The sequence below is a fragment of the Amblyraja radiata genome, chromosome 2 (genome assembly GCF_010909765.2).
Source record: "Amblyraja radiata isolate CabotCenter1 chromosome 2, sAmbRad1.1.pri, whole genome shotgun sequence".
Lineage (NCBI taxonomy): Eukaryota > Metazoa > Chordata > Chondrichthyes > Rajiformes > Rajidae > Amblyraja > Amblyraja radiata.
The window spans coordinates 133,643,181-133,663,839 of NC_045957.1; the positions used below are offsets into that span (position 1 = coordinate 133,643,181).

At 44.6% G+C, this 20,659-nt stretch overlaps 1 protein-coding gene across 1 annotated transcript in view; it reads right to left on the reverse strand.

Annotated features, from left to right (window-relative positions):
- The window catches only part of LOC116985385 (patched domain-containing protein 3-like), a 40,949-nt gene that overhangs the window by 1,771 nt on the left and 18,519 nt on the right, over positions 1 to 20,659 (reverse strand). The window lies entirely within an intron of this gene.

Here is a 20,659-nt window from a genome sequence, read left to right on the forward strand (position 1 = left end):
CCAATCTTTCTGTGACACTATTTTCAGTTATAAAGTGCAGAGTAACCTTCTTTTGGGTGAGATTTGAAATTAAGCTACTGACTGTCCTCTCAGACTTAAAGAGCTTCAGGATGTTAATTCTAGACCAACATTCATTCTTCAATTAATAATCATTAATCAAAAATCTTTTAATAAATTGCTATTTGTGGGATCTTGTTTTGTTCCCACACTTCATGTAACAACCAATACATTTCAAGTACTTATTGACTACGGTGTACTTTGATAAATACTAAAAACAATGCAATTGTTTTCTTTTTGCTTTTAATATTTATTTTCAATGTCTTACCAACTTGACCGAGTTTGATGAGGAGAAGATGAAGGTGCTCGATGAGGGCAAGTTGGTTGATGTTGTCAATTGGCATAGTAAACTGATACATAAGATTCATGCACTGGATTAGCCATGACTTGATTGGATGGCTTCAGAACTGGTTTACTGATAGAAGACAGAGGATTGTGGTCGAAGGGCGATATTCATGCAGGGACTTTGATCAGTGGAGTTCGGCAGGAACCTGTGGTTTGTGATATATATATATCATACTAGACCAAGTGCAGACCCGTTGGGTCTGCTACCCCAACGCAGCCATTCCCTACCCGTAGCCCCCACGGGAGACGTGGTCTTCCAACTGAAGATTCGAGCACTCAGCAGTGCGGCTGTTTTTAAATGGCGTCTTTGAGGTGAGAGGCGGGCGCCAGCAGCAGTTATAGTTGCTGGCCAGCAGGAGGCGACAAAATGGGTGAGTGGTGGGGAGAAGGATTTTATTTAAAATGTGTACATAAACACGACGGAAATTTAATGAGGAGTGGATACTTGGAATGAAAAGTGAAATCTCTACCGAAATGGAAAAAATCTGGACATTTGTAGGTCTGGTGTTGGCGTAGCAACGAATCAAAGGCTGGCACCCACAGGCTGGCAACCACAAGACAGGCAGAAACACACACACACACACACAGTTTTAATATTATACTAGACTAAGTGGGACCCGTTGGGTCCCAGCATCACACAGGAGGGCTGGTCATCCAACGCAATATTCCACCTCTCCACCAATTCTAATATTGGTAGCCAGTTGGGGGGGGGGGGGGGGGGGGCGTTGGGGGGCGCTAGTATGGGTGTTGCGGGCTGAAGCGATTGGTTTCCAGAGGGCTAGTATGGACATTGTGGACCGAATGGATTCTTGGGCTGGCGGCTCAGTCACTCAAGCCTGTTGTGCTGGCAGCTCACTCACTCACCGCTGGTGGTCTGGCAGTTGCGGCTATTCATTGAAATTCCATTTCATGCATGGTGCAAGGCCACCAAATTCAAGTGCAGTTTCTTACCACTTCTAGCAGGGTGAAAGGCCACCAAATTCAAGTGCTGTTTCATACCATTTGAAGTAGGGTGCAAAGCCACTAAAGACAGCGAGTCGTGACCTCTCCCTCCTCCATCTTGCGGAGACTGAGCCACAACCACATTTCCGGGTTTTATAACCCCTCCCCCACCCCCACCGGAAAAGGTGTGGCTTTCATGGAGTGATTGACAGGAGAGAGATTCTCAGCATTTAAAAAAAAACTAATGTCACTTTTATTTTTCATTGATGGGAAGAATTCTCTGCACCTGCTCAGCGGAGGGGGAATAGGTAAGATGGCCAAAAATCACAGCCGTAAGTGGCAGCGTTTTATCTAAAATCAATATATAGTGCAAACAGGAAGTAAGTGCATTTACAGTAGTGCCTTTTAACTTCAGGCCAAAGCACCCGCCACCATTTGCAGTAAGTAGTGCATTTCAACTTCATGCCACCATTTGCAGTAAGTGGTGCCTTTCAACTTCAAGCCATAGTTCCCAAGCCACCATTTGCAGTAAGTAGTGCCTTTCAACTTCAAGCCAAAGCAACCAAGCCACCATTTGCAGTAAGTAGTGCATTTCAACTTCATGCCACCATTTGCATTAAGTGGTGTCTTTCAACTTCAAGCCACACCCAAGCCATCATTTGCAGTAAGTGGTGCCTTTCAACTTCAAAGCTCCCAAGCCACCATTTGCAGTAAGTGGTGTCTTTCAACTTCAAGCCACACCCAAGCCACCATTTGCAGTAAGTAGTGCCTTTCAACTTCAAGCCAAAGCAACCAAGCCACCATTTGCAGTAATAGTGCCTTTCAACTTCAAGCCAAAGCAACCAAGCCACCATTTGCAGTAATAGTGCCTTTCAACATCAAACCAAAGCAACCAAGCCACCATTTGCAGTAAGTAGTGCTTTCAACTTCAAGCCACAATTTGCAGTAAGTAGTGCCTTTCAACTTCAAGCCACAATTTGCAGTAAGTAGTGCCTTTCAACTTCAAGCCAATGCACCCACGCCCCCATTTGCAGTGTAATGCATTTTAACTTCAAGCCATTGCACGCAAGCCACCATCTGCAGTAAGTAGTGCCTTTCAACTTCAAGCCACACCCAAGTCATCATTTGCAGTAAGTAGTGCCTTTCAGCTTCAAGCCAAAGCAACCAATCCACCATTTGCAGTAAGTAGTGCCTTTCAACTTCATGCCACCATTTGCAGTAAGTGGTGTCTTTCAACTTCAAGCCACACCCAAGCCATCATTCGCAGTAATAGTGCCTTTCAACTTCAAGCCAAAGCTCCCAAGCCTCCATTTGCAGTAAGTAGTGTCTTTCAACTTCAAGCCACACCCAAGCCACCATTTGCAGTAAGTAGTGTCTTTCAACTTCATGCCACCATTTGCAGTAAGTGGTGTCTTTCAACTTCAAGCCACACCCATGCCACCATTTGCAGTAAGTAGTGCCTTTCAACTTGAAGCCAAAGCAACCAAACCACCATTTGCAGTAATAGTGCCTTTCAACTTCAAACCAAAGTTCCCAAGCCACCATTTGCAGTAAGTAGTGCATTTCAACTTCATGCCACCATTTGCAGTAAGTAGTGCCTTTCAACTTCATGCCACCATTTGCAGTAAGTAGTGCCTTTCAACTTCATGCCACCATTTGCAGTAAGTACTGCCTTTCAACTTCAAGCCAATGCACCCACGCCCCCCATTTGCAGTTAGTGCCTTTCAACTTCAAGCCACACCCAAGCCATCATTTGCAGGAAGTAGTGCCTTTCAACTTCAAGTCAAAGCTCCCACGCCACCATTTGCAGTAAGTAGTGCCTTTCAACTTCAAGCCAAAGCAACCAATCCACCATTTGCAGTAAGTAGTGCCTTTCAACTTCATGCCACCATTTGCAGTAAGTGGTGTCTTTCAACTTCAAACCACACCCAAGCCACCATTTGTAGTAAGTAGTGCATTTCAACTTCAAGCCAAAGCTCCCAGAGGAGGGGGGGAGGAGGAGGTGGGGGGGGGGGGGGGGGCTTTCTGGAGCGCTAGTATGAACCGTTTTAGAACCAATAGACATTTTTTTGCAAGCCTTAGAACCAATAGACATTTTTTGCAAGCCTTAGAACCAATAGTCATTTTTTTTTGCAAGCTTTAGAACCAATAGACATTTTTTGCAAGCTTTAGAACCAATAGACATTTTTTGCAAGCTTTAGAACCAATAGACATTTTGTTGCAAGCTTTAGAACCAATAGACATTTTTTTTGCAAGCTTTAGAACCAATAGACATTTCTTTGCAAGCTTTAGAACCAATATACATTTTTTTTGCCAGCTTTAGAACCAATAGACATATTTTTTGCAAGCTTTAGAACAAATAGACATTTTTTTTGCAAGCTTTAGAACTAATGGACATTTTTTTGCAAGCTTTAGAACCAATAGACATTTTTTTGCAAGCTTTAGAACCAATAGACATTTTTTTGCAAGCTTTAGAACCAATAGACATTATTTTTGCAAGCTTTAGAACCAATAGACACATTCTGCAAGCATTTTAGAACCACTAAGGGCACTTACATTTGAGTAGACATGTGTTCAGTGTTATTCACAGCTCAGAGAAACGTGACCCTCTGCCTTCCTCCATCTTGAAGACACTGTGTGGCACACCACTTCCTGGTTTTATAGTCCCTCCTCCCTGCCGCCAGCGGGGGCAGCAGAGAGAATGGGGAATTTTGTAAAAACATTAATATATCTGTCATTTTTAATCGACGGGAAAAATCCTCGGCACACATGCGACGGAGGGGGGCTCTGAGCAAGGTGGCCAAAAATGACGGCCGTAGGTGGCGGCGTTCTCTCAGAAATCGCAGCACAGAAGGCCAAAACCGGTCAAGAACAGACTTTTAGTAATATATAGATAACATATATATATTATATTAACATATATATTATATATAACATTATATATATTATATATGATATATATATATACACGCACACACATATATACACACACATGACTGAACGTAAAGGTAGACGAGTTGGCTAGTAAATTTGCAAATTACACCAAGATTGTAGGGGTCGTGGATTGTGAGGGAGGTTGTCAAAGTATACAGTGGAATATAGGAACTACAGAAATGGGTGGAGAAATGGCAGATGGAGTTTAATCCAAGCAAGCATGAGATGTTACATTTTGGGAGATCAAATGTAAGGAGGAAATATAATATTAATGACATGACAGCATTGAAGCACATTCCAAGTCCATAATTCTCTGAAAATGGCAACACCAGTTGTTTGGAGATACAGCGTGGAAACATGCCCTTTGGCACACCGAGTCCACGCTGACCAACGACCCCCACACATTAACACTATCCTACACACATATGGGACAATTTACAATTATACCAATCCGATTAACCTATATACCTGTACGTATTTGGAGTGTGGGAGGAAACCGAAGATCTCGGAGAAAATCCACAGTCGCGGGGAGAACGTACAAACTCTGTACAGACAAGCACCCGTAGTCGGGATCGAACCCGGGTCTCCAGTGCTGTAAGTATTGTAATGCCCCTGTCCCACTTAGGAAACCTGAACGGAAACCTCTGGAGACTTTGCGCCCCACCCAAGGTTTCCGTGCGGTTTCCGGAGGTTGCAGGTGGTTGCCAGAGGTTGCAGGTAGTGGAAGCAGGTAGGGAGACTGACAAAAACCTCCGGGAACCTCACGGAAACCTTGGGTGGGGCACAAAGTCTCCAGATGTTTCAGTTCAGGTTTCCCAAGTGGGACAGGGGCATAAGGCAGCAACTCTACTGCCCGCCCAGTAGTAGATGGAGTGGTAAGGAAAGCTTATGGTATGCATGCTTTCATTGATTGGAGCATTGAGTATAATAGGCAGGAGCGTTTGTTTCTTTCTTAAACTATTGCTATTAGCCAATTCCAGAGATGTGATAAAAATGCCAATGACCTTTTTGTGTGGCAGAAATTGGAGGAGGGGAATCTGAATAGCACACTTATTATGTTTTTTTGCATTTTTAGCACTTCATTGTGACATGTCTTCATGTTATCATCCATTTTTACTATGACAAAATAAGCTTCAAAACATTAAATATTAAAGTACAAAATTTAGCATGAGGTTAAAAGGGAACCTTAAAGAACATTAACAGCAAAGTTTTTATGAACTCTGAAAAGAACAGACCATAGTATGCAAGAACTTTACAGAGTTGCAGTTCAGGTATACTTGCAGTTGTAGGTGTACTTGCAGGACAGTGAAGGCAGCCATCACTGGATATAGTGGTATAGATCCGTCACAGAGATGGATGGGGAAATGGCAGACGGAGTTTAATCTGGGCAAGTGTGAGGTGTTGCTCCTTGGTAGGTCCAATGTAAGAGGAAAGAATACAGTTAATGTTTATCAGAAACTTGGGTTCCAAGTCCATAGCTCCCCAAAAGTAACAATGCAAGTAGATGAAGTAATGATGGTATATGATATGCTTGCTTCATTGGTTGGGGCATTGAGTATAAGAGCGAGAAAGATGTTGAAACCTAATAGAACTTTGGTTCAGCAGCAGTTGGACCATGTATGTGGTTCTGGTTTCCCCAATGGAGGAAGGATATGGAGGCCATATAGATACAGAAGAGGTTTACTAGGATGCTGCTTAGTATTAGATATAATGCTGCAATTATTAGATATAAGGAGCGGTTGGACAGATTTGGTTTGTTTTCTCTGCAGGATCGGAAGATGAGGGGCGACCTAATGAAGTTCTTAAAACTATGAGGGGCATAGATAAGATAGTCAGAATCTATTTCCCATGATATAAATTTCAAATACCAGAGAGTATAGCTATAAGATCAGAGATTAATTTAAGTAGGCATCATGTTTGGCACAGGTATTGTGTGCTAAAGACCTGTTCCTGTGCAGTCCTGTTCTATGTTCGATGGGTAATGCCTGGTCCTGACACACATGAAGGTAGACAAATCTCCTGACAAGGTATCACATGGTAGGCCGCTCTGGAAGGTTAGATCGCAAAGGATCCAAGGAGAGATAGCTGAACAGATAGAAAATTGGCTTCATGGAAGGAAGCAGAAAGTCATGGTGGAAAAATGCTCCACGACTGGAGGCCTGTGACTCATGGTGTTCCTCAGGGTTCAGTGCGGGGCCCATTACTGTTTGTTACCCAATGATTTGGATAAGAATGTACCTTGCATGATAAGCAAGTTTACAGGTGACACAAAAGTGGGTGGAATTTTAAATTGTAAAGATGGTTGTCAAAGATTACAGCAGGATCTTGATCGGTTGGGCAGGTGGACTAAGGAATGTTTAATGGAATTTAATAGAGAGATACGATGTATTGCATTTTGGGAATAACATGGGCTGGGATACAATGTGAATGATAGGGCTGTGGGGAGTGTTGTATAGCAGAGGGATCTAGGAGTCCAGGTGCATAGTTTGTTGAAAGTGGTGTCACAGGTGGATAGGGTGGTCAAGAAAACTTTTGACAAGAAGACATTGGAGAAGCCACATTTAGAGTATTGTGTTCAGTTTTGGTCATCATGTTATAGGAAAGATTTCAAAATCATAAGTGATAGTAGAATTAGGCCATTCGGTCCATCAAGTCTACTCCGCCATTCAATCATGGCTGATCTGCCTCTCCCTCCTAACCCCATTCTCCTGCCTTCTCCCCATAACCTCTGACACCCATACCAATCAAAAATCTATCTATCTCTGCCATAAATATATCCACTCACTACCTCCACAGCAGTGTGGCAAAGAATTTCACAGATTCACCTCCATCTGACTATTCCTCCTCATCTCCTTCCTAAAAGAATATCCTTTAATTCTGAGGCTATGACCTCTAGTCCTAGACTCTCCCACTAGTCGAAATATACTCTCCAAGCCTTTCAATATTCCGTACGTTTCAATGAGGTCCCCCGTTATACCACTAAGCCCCAGCGAATATAGGCCCAGTGCCGTCTAGCGCTCATCATATTTTTACCTACTCATTCCTGGGATTATCTTTGTAAACGTCCTCTGGACTCTCTCCAGAGCCAGCACATCCTTCCTTAGATACGGTGCCCAAAATTCCAAATGTGGCCTGACCAGCGCCTTATAGAGCCTCAGCATTACATCCCTGTTTTTTTTATATAAGCCCTCTCGAAATAAATGCAAGCATTGTGTTTGCTTTCTTTACTACTGATTCTTTACCACTGAGAGAGAAAGAGAGAGATTGAGAAAGAGAGAGATTGAGAAAGAGAGAGATTGAGAAAGAGAGAGAGAGAGAGAGAGAGAGAAAGTGAGAGAGAGAGAGAAGAGAGAGAAAGAGAGAGAGTCGCGGCTGCCGAACATCTCATCACCTCCACGGGCGGGGCACAAAGCACGTGGTCTGACTGCTGGGTCCTAGTGTTCCTCCCCTCCCTCCTACAGGGAACAATGTTTGCAAACATATCTAACAATGTTTCCCGCCTTTTAATAAAAATACACATTATAAACGATGAAAAAACGCCACATTACTCTGCATAAATTATCATAAAAAAAGCACATTTTCAAGGACTTTCAAAAACAGTTCAAAATTCCAGGACTTTCGAGCCGTGTAGGAGAGTTGAATGAGAATGAGTTTAATGGATGTTCATTGGTCAGTTTAGACAGGTGGCCAAAGGCCCATTTCCATGCTGGATCTCTCTATGACTTTTTAAACAGATTGGGCATGACAATGAGATATTTAAGTGGGACCTGTTGGATCCCTGTCACATTGGAGGCCTGGTGTCCCAACGCAACCCGTTCCCCCTACGCAATATTTGACCACTCACCCATAGCCATCAAGGGAGGGGAGGCCTGGTCCCCCAAAGCAATATTCCAGCACTGACCCATAGCCCCTAACTGTGCAGGGGCAGCTCATTTCCCCCTATTCACCCTCCTTTAAAAAAAATCCAAAGTGCACTTGCTTGATGTGAGGACTCCGTGATTTGTGACATTGTAGCCGGTGAGAAGTTAAGTGAAAAGTAAATTCACTCAATTGCTGGGATTGGCAACATTGCACCCAGTAGGGCCAGCAATTGGATTTTGAATTTTCAGTGAGAAGTTTAAAATTTTAAAGTTTTAGATATGAACAACTTGATGATGTATTCAGGAGCATCAATATATGTATTTTTTATCAACTTGTAAATTATACCATCAATCTGAACGAAATGATACAACACAACACAGGAAAATTGTGAGTAAGGTGGTCCAAAAATAGTAGTGCTATCGTGTACCGTTTTGGCCTAGTTCCGGGATCATGCACGCAGAATCACAAACAAGATGAGTGTTTTAGTAAAATACTAGACTAAGTGGGACCCGTTGGGTCCCAGCAGCACACGGGAGGGCTGGTCCCCCAACGCAATATTCCACCTCTCCATTAAGGGGGGGGGGGGAGGGAGGGGAGGTCTGGAGCGGCAGTATGGGTGTTGTGGGCTGAAGGAAGAGGTTTCCAGAGGGGCTAGTATGGGCATTGTGGGCCGAATGGATTATTGGGCTGGTGGCTCAGTCACTCAAGCCTGTTGTGCTGGCAGCTCACTCACTCACGGCTGGTGTGCTGGCAGCTCACTCACTCACGGCTGGTGGGCTGGCAGTTGACTCAGGGCTATCCCTTGAAATTCCATTTCAAGCAGGGTGCAAGGCCACTAAAGACAGCGAGTCGTGACCTCTCCCTCCATCTTGCAGAGACTGAGCCACGCCCACACTTCTGGGTTTTATAGTCTCTCCCACCCCTCCCACCAGAAGGTGCGTGGCCTTCATGGCGTGATTGACAGGAGAGAATCTCAACATTTTTTAAACACTAATAACTCTTTTATTTTTCATCGATGGAAAAAGTCCTCGGCACCTGATGAGCGGAGGGGGATTCTGAGTAAGATGGCCAAACATCACAGCCGTACGTGGTAGCGTTTTTTCTAAAATCAATATAAAGCGCAAACAGGAAGTGGTCAAGATTACTTTTAATTATATAGAAGGCAAGGCAACTTTAATTAGGCAAGGCAACTTTAATTAGGCAACACAGCATTAGCATTTCCAAACCAAAGGCAACACAGCTTTAGCATTTCCAAATTATATTTTCAAACCACATTAAGGGCACTGACAGGTCAGTAAAACCACTCACAGTTTAGTAAACATGTGTTCAGTGTTATTCACTGCTCAGACTGAGAGACGTGACCCTCTCGCTCCCCCATCTTGCAGAGTGACTGAGGCACTCAACACATCCGGATTTTATAGTCCCTCCGGAAGGAGCGTGGCCGTCAGGAGAGAGAATCTCAACATTTTTTAAACACTAATAACTTTTATTTTTCATCAATGGGAAAAATCCTCTTGTCCTGCGCAGCGGAGGGGGACTCTGAGTACGATGGCCAAAAATTACAGCCGTAAGTGGCAGCGTTTTTTCTAAAAGCAATATACAGAACAACAGGAAGTGGTCAAGATCAGACTTTTAGTAATATAGATATTAGACTAAGTGGGACTCATTGGGTCCCTGTCACACAGGAGGCCTGGTCCCCCAACACAACCCGTTCCCCAACACAATATTCCACCACTCACCCATTCCCCCATATTTCAGCACTCGCCCATAGCCCCCAACTGTGCAGGGGTGTATCCCCAGCACTGCCTCCCCCTCCTCTTGCGTCGAGGACTTTAAATAAGAATGCAATTACCCCCTTCCTCGCCTGTTGAGCCAAAAGGACTGGGTCGATTGCAAGTTTGTATGCAACTTTGTTGCAAGCTGGGCCAGCAAGGATTTTAGCTGTTAAATTCTTCTTAAACTTGAATTTTTTAATTAAAAAATTAAGAATAACTTGTGAAATAAAGGCCACCAAATTCAAGTACAGTTTCCTACCACTTCAAGCACGGTGCAAGGCCACTAAAGACTGAGTCGTGACCTCTCCCTCCCTCTTCTTGCAGAGACTGAGCCACACCCACACTTCCGGGTTTTATAATAATAATAATAATACATTTTATTTATGGGCACCTTTCAAGAGTCTCAAGGACACCTTACAAAAATTTAGCAAGTAGAGGAAAAACATGTAAGCGGAATGAAATAAATAGTAGAGACATGACTAGTACACAAATTAAAGACAGAATTCAATTCAAAACACAATATGAGGCAATTCAAGCACAGATGAAAAGGGAGGGGGACGTGGGGCTAAGGATAGGCAGAGGTGAAGAGATGGGTCTTGAGGCAGGACTGGAAGATGGTGAGGGACACGGAATTGCGGATCAGTTGGGGGAGGGAGTTCCAGAGCCTGGGAGCTGCCCTGGAGAAGGCTCTGTCCCCAAAACTGCGGAGGTTGGATTTGTGGATGGAGAGGAGACCGGCTGATGTGGATCTGAGGGACCGTGAGGGTTGGTAGGGGGAGAGGAGGTCAGTGAGATATGGGGGGGGGGGGCAGATGGTGGAGGGCTTTGTAGGTGAGGACCAGGATTTTGTAGATGATCCGGTGGGAGATGGGAAGCCAGTGAAGTTGTTTGAGGACTGGAGTGATGTGATGCCAGGATTTGGTGTGGGTGATGAGTCGGGCGGCTGCGTTCTGGACGAGTTGGAGTCGGTTGATGTAGGTGGAGCTGATGCCAAGGAGAAGTGAGTTGCAGTAGTCCAGTCGGGAGGAGATGAAGGCGTGGATGAGTCCCTGCCCTCCCTGCCCTCCCACCAGAAGGGGCATGGCCTTCATGGCGTGATTGTTCTTCTTTTACCACACTTCAAATTAAGTGGGCTTGAGGAAGCCACTGATTGGTCGAACGGACTAGAGGAAGCAGCTGATTGGCTTGTATCCCGGGTAAGACTTTGTATTGTATCCAGGATAAGGGGGAAGAATGAGGGCCAGGGCAGTTTACTGTTCTGGATGTCAGATGTGGGATGTCATGGAGTCTGAGTGCCCTCCAGACGTCCACATCTGCGCCAGGTGCGTCGAGATGGGGCTCCTAAGGGACCGTGTTAGGAACCTGGAACAGCAGCTCGATGACCTCTGTCTGGTCAGGGAGAGCGAGGAGGTCATAGAGAGGAGTTATAGGGAGGTGGTCACTCCAAGACCACGGGAGACAGACAACTGGGTCACAGTTAGGAAGGGCAATGGGCAGTGGCAGGGACTGGTGAGTACCCCGGTGGCTGTACCCTTGAAAATAAGTACTCATGTTTGAGTACGGTTAGGGGAAACAGCCTACCTGGGGGTAGCGACTGCGGCCGGGCCTCCGGCACAAAGACCGGTCCTGTTGCTCAGAAGGGTAAGGAAAAGAAGAGGAGGACAATAGTAATAGGGGACTCTATTGTCAGGGGGTCGGATAGGCGATTCTGTGGACGCAGTCAGGAGACCCATATGGTAGTTTGCCTCCCTGGTGCCAGGGTCAGGGATGTGTCTGAACATGTCCAAGATATCCTGAAATGGGAGGGAGAGGAGCCTGAGGTCGTGGTGCATATAGTTACCAACGACATAGGTAGAAAAAGAGAAGAGGTCCTGAAAGGAGAATTTAGGGAGTTAGGAAGAGAGTTAAAGAGAAGGACCGCAAAGGTAACAATCTCAGGATTACTGCCTGTGCCACGCGACAGTGAGAGTAGGAATGGAGCGAGGTGGAGGATAAATGCGTGGCTGAGGGACTGGTGCAGTGGGCATGATTCAAGTTTCTGGATCATTGGGACCTCTTCTGGGGAAGGTGCGACCTGTACAGAAAGGACGGGTTGCACTTGAACTCGAGGGGGACCAATATCCTGGCGGGGAGATTTGCAAAGGCTACTGGGGAGACTTTAAACTAGAACGGTTGGGGGGAGGGACTCAAATAGGGAAAGCTAGCAGTCAGTGTGTGAGGCAGGAGGCAGAGAAGGGTAGCATTCGGACACAAAATGTAGGGGAGAAAGAAGAAAAAGATAATAAACTGAGAATAAGAGGGGTGGGTTTCTTAAATGTGTATATTTTAATGCTAGGAGCATTGTAAGAAAGGTGGATGAACTTAGAGCCTGGATTGACACCTGGAAGTATGATGTTGTGGCGATCAGTGAAACATGGTTGCAGGAGGGCTGTGATTGGAAACTAAATATTCCAGGATTCCGTTGCTTCAGGTGTGATAGAATTGGAGGGGCAAGAGGTGGAGGTGTTGCATTGCTTGTCAGGGAAGATATTACAGCAGTGCTTTGGCATGATAGATTAGAGGGCTCGTCTAGGGAGGCTATTTGGGTGGAACTGAGAAATGGGAAAGGGGTAGCAACACATAGGGGTGTATTATTTCGGTTGAAAGGAAATAGTAAAAATCGGAATGAGCCATAGTTTTCAAGGGAAATTGGACACTTGGTTCGGAAAAAGAGGGAGATCTACAATAATTATAGGCAGCATGGAGTAAATGAGGTGCTTGAGGAGTATAAAGAATGTAAAAAGAATCTTAAGAAAGAAATTAGAAAAGCTAAAAGAAGATATGAGGTTGCTTTGGCAAGTAAGGTGAAAGTAAACCTAAAGGGTTTCCACAGCTATATTAATACCAAAAGGATAACGAGGGATAAAATTGGTCCATTAGAGAGTCAGAGTGGACAGCTATCTGCAGAGCCAAAAGAGATGGGGGAGATATTGAACAATTTCTTTTCTTCGGTATTCACCAAGGAGAAGGATATTGAATTATGTGAGGTAAGGGAAACAAGTAGAGTAGCTATGGAAACTATGAGATTCAAAGAAGAGGAAGCATTGACACTTTTGAGAAATATAAACGTGGATAAGTCTCCAGGTCCGGACAGGATATTCCCTAGGACATTGAGGGAAGTTAGTGTAGAAATAGCAGGGGCTATGACAGAAATATTTCAAATGTCATTAGAAACGGGAATAGTGCCGGAGGATTGGCGTACTGCGCATGTTGTTCCATTGTTTAAAAAGGGGTCTAAGAGTAAACCTAGCAATTATAGACCTGTTAGTTTGACGTCAGTGGTGGGCAAATTAATGGAAAGGATACTTAGAGATAATATATATAAGCATCTGGATAAACAGGGTCTGATTAGGAACAGTCAATATGGATTTGTGCCTAGAAGGTCATGTTTGACTAATCTTCTTGAATTTTTTGAAGAGGTTACTCGGGAAATTGATGAGGGTAAAGCAGTGGATGTTGTATATATGGACTTCAGTAAGGCCTTTGACAAGGTTCCTCATGGAAGGTTGGTTAAGAAGGTTCAATGGTTGGGTATTAATGGTGGAGTAGCAAGATGGATTCAACAGTGGCTGATTGGGAGATGCCAGAGAGTAATGGTGGATGGTTGTTTGTCAGGTTGGAGGCCAGTGACTAGTGGGGTGCCACAGGGATCTGTGTTGGGTCCACTGTTGTTTGTCATGTACATCAATGATCTGGATGATGGTGTGGTAAATTGGATTTGTAAGTATGCAGATGATACTAAGATAGGTGGGGTTGTGGATAATGAAGTAGATTTTCAAAGTCTACAGAGAGATTTATGCCAGTTGGAAGAGTGGGCTGAAAGATGGCAGATGGAGTTTAATGCTGATAAGTGTGAGGTGCTACATCTTGGCAGGACAAATCAAAATAGGACGTACATGGTAAATGGTAGGGAATTGAAGAATGCAGGTGAACAGAGGGATCTGGGAATAACTGTGCACAGTTCCCTGAAAGTGGAATCTCATGTAAAGAAAGCTTTTGGTGTGCTGGCCTTTATAAATCAGAGCATTGAGTATAGAAGTTGGGATGTAATGTTAAAATTGTACAAGGCATTGGTAAGGCCAATTCTGGAGTATGGGGTACAATTTTGGTCGCCTAATTATAGGAAGGATGTCAACAAAATAGAGAGAGTACAGAGGAGATTTACTAGAATGTTGCCTGGGTTTCAGCAACTAAGTTACAGAGAAAGGTTGAACAAGTTAGGTCTTTATTCTTTGGAGCGCAGAGGTTAAGGGGGAACTTGATAGACGTCTTTAAAATGATGAGAGATATAGTCAGAGTTGACGTGGATAAGCTTTTCCCACTGAGAGTAGGGAAGATTCAAACAAGAGGACATGACTTGAGAATTAAGGAACAGAAGTTTAGGGGTAACATGAGGGGGAACTTCTTTACTCAGAGAGTGGTAGCTGTGTGGAATGAGCTTCCAGTGAAGGTTGTGGAGGCAGGTTCGATTTTATCATTTAAAAATAAATTGGATAGTTATATGGACGGGAAAGGAATGGAGGGTTATGGTCTGTGTGCAGGTAGATGGGACTAGGGGAGAATACGTGTTCGGCACGGACTAGAAGGGCCGAGATGGCTTGTTTCCGTGCTGTAATTGTTATATGGTTATATTGTGGTGGCCTGGTCAAGGTCAGGAAAAGACCGGACACCAGGCGGATTCAAAAGAAGCTGTTTAATTCCAGCAGTTCGAGTACACACACCACGACACCCTTATCTCTACCCCTAGGGAGTCGTCAGGAAACCCCGTGGCAGACCAACGCCCCTGTCCCTCAATCGTCGAGGGGGATGATCCAAGGAGTGGCCTACCCCCCAGGGACCGCCACAGGATCCCCCCAAGTACCCGAGGTACGAAACGGACAGGAGGGCGTATACCGCGGCCAGCCCGGGTGCACACAACGCTCGGCCCCGGAACAGGCGCCTGGTCAACAAGTGCGGGGGACGAAGTAGCCAGAGGAGGAGGTACCCTAGACAGAGGCCGCCCTCGCTTTCGGGGCAGCGCTACCAGCGCCGGCCGATCGATATCGATATGTGCTGGCTTCAACCGCGCAACTGAAACAGTCTCACGCCGACCCCCCATGTCCAGGACGAAAGTCGACGAGCCATGTTCCAAGACCCGGAAGGGACCTTCGTACGGCCGCTGTAGAGGTGTCCGATGTGCATCCCTGCACAGAAAAACAAACTGGCAGTCCTCCAGAGCAGAGGGAACGTGCGGACGGAAGGACCCATGACGAGACGTGGGCACCGGCGCCAGCTTGCCCACCATCTGCCAAAGACGTTGCAGAGCGTCCGAAGGCTGCTCCACCTGACCACGTGCCGGCGGGATGAACTCCCCGGGCACCGTTAACGGAGACCCATACAACAACTCGGCGGAGGAGGCCAAGTCCTCCTTGGGTGCGGTGCGTATCCCCAGCAAAACCCACGGTAGTGCGTCTACCCAGTCTGGGTCAGTGAGCCGCGCCCTCAGGGCACCCTTAAGCTGCCGGTGGACCGGCACAATATGATTGACAGGAGAGAGAATATCATTTTTTTAACGCTAATAACTCTTTTATTTTTCATTGATGGGAAAAATACTCGGCACCTGATGGGGGGAGGGGGACTCTGAGTAAGATGGCCAAAAATCACAGCTGTACGTGATAACATTTTTTCTAAAATCAATATAGAGCGCAAACAGGAAGTGGTCAAGATTAGACTTTTAATTATATATAAGGCAAGGCAACTTTAATCAAGCAAGGCAACTTTTGCATTCTCAAAATCAACTTTTCAATTAGGCAAGGCAACTTTTGCATACTCAAAACCAACTTTTCAATTAGGCAAGGCAACTTTTGCATTCTCAAAACCAACTTTTCAATTAGGCAAGGCAACTTTAGCATTCTCAAAACCAATTGTTCAATTAGGCAAGGGAACTTTAGCATTTTCAAACCAAAACACACTTTTGCATTTTCAACCCGCATTAAGGGCACTGACAGGTCAGTAAAACCACTCACTGTTTAGTCGACCTTAGTTCAGTGTTATTCACAGCTCAGACTGAGACGTGATCCTCTCGCTCCCCCATCTTGCAGAGACTGACTGAAGCACTCAACACGTCTGGGTTTTATAGTCCCTCCTTCCTCCCACCGGAAGGGCGTGGCCTTCATGGCGTGATTGACAGGAGAGCGAATCTCAACATTTTTTAAACATTAATAAGTCTTTTATTTTTCATTGATGGGAAAAATCCTCTTGTCCTGCCCAGTGGAGGGGGACTCTGAGTAAGATGGCCAAAAATCACAGCTGTAAGTGGTAGCGTTTTTTCTAAAATCAATATGCAGTGCAACAGGAAGTGGTCAAGATGCGACTTTTAGTAATATTGATTATCATTTTCAAAATTAATTACTAAACAAATAAGAATATGAGCAAAAATAATGAACTGGAGGAATTCAGTGGGTCAGGCAGAATCTGTGGAGGGAAGTGAACAACATTACGTGTCAGACAAAAATGCTGGAGAAATTCAGTGGGTGAGGCAGCATCTATGGAGCGAAGGATTAGGCGACGTTTCGGGACGCTCGAGAGCCTTCTTCAGACTGATGTGGGGATGGGGGCGGGAAAAAGAAAGGAAAAGGCGGAGACAGTAGGATGTGGGAGAGCTGGGAAGGAGAGGGGAAGGAGGTAGAAAGGAAGGGCTATCTGAAATTGGATGTCAATGTTCATACCTCTTTGATGCCAATCTAAACTTCATATAGAACATAGACCAGTACAGCACAAAGAACAGGCCCTTCAGATCACAATAACTTTGCCGAGCATGATGCCAAGACCATCACAGCAGGCTGCGAGCAGGCCGAGACGGAGCTCAATGGCTTGCCTGGAGGGAAGGCGCAGAGAAGAGGATGGAGGAAGATGGTGGTGGATGCTAGACAAAGTCTGTACTGACTGGGGGATTGTGCTTATGTATGGTAATAATCTTGTTGAGCTGTATGCAAAAAATGTTTTCCACTGTACCTTAACCATATAACCATATAACAATTACAGCACGGAAACAGGCCATCTCGGCCCTACAAGTCCGTGCCGAACAACTTTTTTCCCTTAGTCCCACCTGCCTGCACTCATACCATAACCCTCCATTCCCTTCTCATCCATATGCCTATCCAATTTATTTTTAAATGATACCAACGAACCTGCCACCACCACTTCCACTGGAAGCTCATTCCACACCGCTACCACTCTCTGAGTAAAGAAGTTCCCCCTCATGTTACCCCTAAACTTCTGTCCCTTAATTCTGAAGTCATGTCCTCTTGTTTGAATCTTCTCTATTCTCAAAGGGAAAAGCTTGATCACATCAACTCTGTTTATCCCTCTCATAATTTTAAAGACCTCTATCAAGTCCCCCCTTAACCTTCTGCGCTCCAGAGAATAAAGACCTAACTTATTCAACCTATCATGGTACATGTGATAATAAAGAAACCATTGATCTCTTTTCTACGTGCACACAATCCATATCCGTCCATTTCCTGCATATCCATATGCTTACCCAAAAGTCTCTTAAATGCAACTATTGCATCTGCCTCAACCACCAATCTTAGCAGCATTTTTCAAGCACAAACCACCTTCTCTGTAGAAAGGTTTCTCCTTTAAACTTGCCCCTCTCAAGTTAAAGCTAGCCCTCTAGCATTTGGTCTTTTCCATCCTGGAAAAAGGGTTCTGACCTATTTACCCTATTTATGCCTTTATAATTGTATAACTTCTATCAGGTCTACCCGCAACCTCTGGCATACAGAGAAAACAATCCAGCGAAAGAATACTGAGGCAGAGAACAACAGAATCCACTGGAGAATGACTCAAGGAAAGGATATGTATGCTGAGCGTATCCCAATACCCCCAAAAACAAAATACTTCCCAAGATTGTAATCCATAATCCCTGTGATGCCATCCGATGCAAAGGCTGTAATGATATATATATATAAATATATACACCTTGCAAATACATTACATCGAACAAATAAATTTGATTTGGCAACAATTCTGCCCGAGCGAATTTGAGATGTAGCGCAGTCCATCACAAAGACCAGACTTCTCACCATTGATTCCATCTCAAGTGGTACGAACATTGACTAACTTCAGATAGCCCTTGCTTTCCCTCTCGATCCCCTCCCTCTTCCCAGTTCCATCAGTGACCACCAGGGGCGCTGGGGAGATGGCAGCACTGCCAACAATCAGTTCGTTTTTTCTATCTTTTTAATTATTTTTTAGTGCGTCAAAGGTTTGTTTCATGTTCTTTGGTATGTTTTATGTGGGGGGGAGGGGATCGGGGGAAACTTTTTTTTAGGTTCTTACCTTCCTGGAGATGTGATAAATTTTCGGATTACATTCTCCGGGCTATGCGGCCTACCATCGCTTGAGCTGGAGGCTTCCTTGGACTGTCGTGAGCCCCACATGGACTTAACATCGGAGCACATCCCTTGCCTAAGATCGCTCCCACCGCGACCACCCGGGACTTACCATCAAGGGCTCGCAGTCTCGGGAGAGGCTAGTAGGGAGTTCCAACGCCGCGGAAGGCTCGACCAGGCCTGACGCGAGGTTCGATCACACGGCGCAGGGGAGCTGACATCCCCCTCGATGCAGGAGCTGATCGCCTCAATGCGGAGGGCCCGAATGCTGCAGGCTACGGGAGTCAAGATCGTCCCGTCAACGGAGGGCTCGAGGCCCCCGACCGAGGAAGAACAAAAGGAAGAGACTTTATATTGCCTTCCATCACAGTGAGGAATGTGTAGGAGTCCCTGTGGTGGATGTTTATGTTAAAATGTGTTTTTGTGTGATCTGTTGCTTTTAATTGTATGACTGACCTGGCCAATGAAATTCTTCGTATGTTGCAAAACATACTTGGTGAATAAAGTGTGATTCTGATTATTGTCTCTGACTACATTCTATCTTTGTTCCACCACCTTCCCTGACATCAGTCTGAAGAAGGGTCTCAACCCTAAACGTCACCCATTCCTTCTCTCCAGAGATGCTGCCTGACCCGCTGAGTTACTCCAGCATTTTGTCTAACTTCAATTTAAACAAGCATCTGCAGTTCTTTCCTACACATTTCACGTGCTACAATGTTGAGAACTATATTCTGTATCTTGCACATAAAGTTAGAGAGGGAAACTGGATATGGATGGGTACAAAGAGAATGTAAGGTGTGAAAATGACAGGCCAAAGCAGACAATGTGTAGTGACAGATTTTTATATCGAGCATTCTTTACTTTAGTCACTATGATTGATGACAGGGGATCAGAAAATAATCGATATGCACTCACGAGCCCTCCACGAGACATTCAATGCCGTCGAAAGATAAACTTCCAAATACACTCTTGATTAATAGTTTCTTTATTGTAGTAGTAAAAACAATTCATCCAAACTTCTTGTATAAGTACATTTTAATCTTACTCGTGGTCATACTCGTGCATGGTCGAAAGCTGCGACCTCTCCCCAATGCTTCTTCAAACTAAACTAACTACTAGAAAGTCTGCGTGAGAATCCCAGCCGCAAACACGCCTCAGACTACGTATAAATCCCACCCACATAATTACAGGCAGAAAAATTTAAAGGTAAGTGATTATAGTTTTAACATACTGAGTTAAGCTAATTGGCTACTACACACAATGATCAAGGAAATGTAGAATGATTTATTGTTGGCTGAGGGAAAGGTGACAATGAGGCATACAAACAATAAAATTAATCAAGAAGACAGTGAATCTAATCGGAGTATCCATCTATATCTCCAATTTCCCTCTCCCCTGGCTCTCAGTCTGAAGAAAGGTCTCAACCCGAAACGTTACCATATAACCATATAACAATTACAGCACGGAAACAGGCCATCTCGGCCCTTCTAGTCTGTGCCGAACACTTACTCTCACCTACTCCCATCTACCTGCGCGCAGCCCATAACCCTCCTTTCCTTTCTCGTCCATATACCTATCCAATTTATTTTTAAATGATAAAATCGAACCTGCCTCCACCACTTCCACTGTAAGCTCATTCCACACAGCTACCACTCTGAGTAAAGAAGTTCCCCCCCCCCCCCCCCCCCATGTTACCCCTAAACTTTTGTCCCTTAATTCCCAAATCATGTCCTCTTGTTTGAATCTACCCTACTCTCAATGGAAAAAGCTTATCCACGTCAACTCTGTCTATCCCTCTCATAATTTTAAAGACCACTAATCAAGTCCCCCCTTAACCTTCTGCGCTCCAAAGAATAAAGACCTATCTTGTTCAACCTTTCTCTGTAACTTAGGTGCTGAAACCCAGGCAACATTCTAGTAAATCTCCTCTGTACTCTATTTTGTTGACATCTTTCCGATAATTTGGCGACCAAAATTGTATACCATATTCCAGAATTGGCCTCACCAATGCCTTGTACAATTTTAACATTACATCCCAACTTCTATACTCAATGTTCTGATCTATAAAGGCCAGCACACCAGAGTGAATGAATGAATGAATACGTTTATTGTCATTGCACAATACTGTGCAACGAAATTCCATTGCATCTCCTCCGGTTAAAAAATACAAACACGACAACCATTATATGTACACTTATTAGTAAAAATAATATATAAGTATTTAAAAAGAATTTAAAAAGAATGTTACATTTCTTGGAATTACATTTTGCTTCCCCAGTGTTCTCTGCTGGAATTAAGTTCTTTTATCGCACATGGGTAGAAACAATT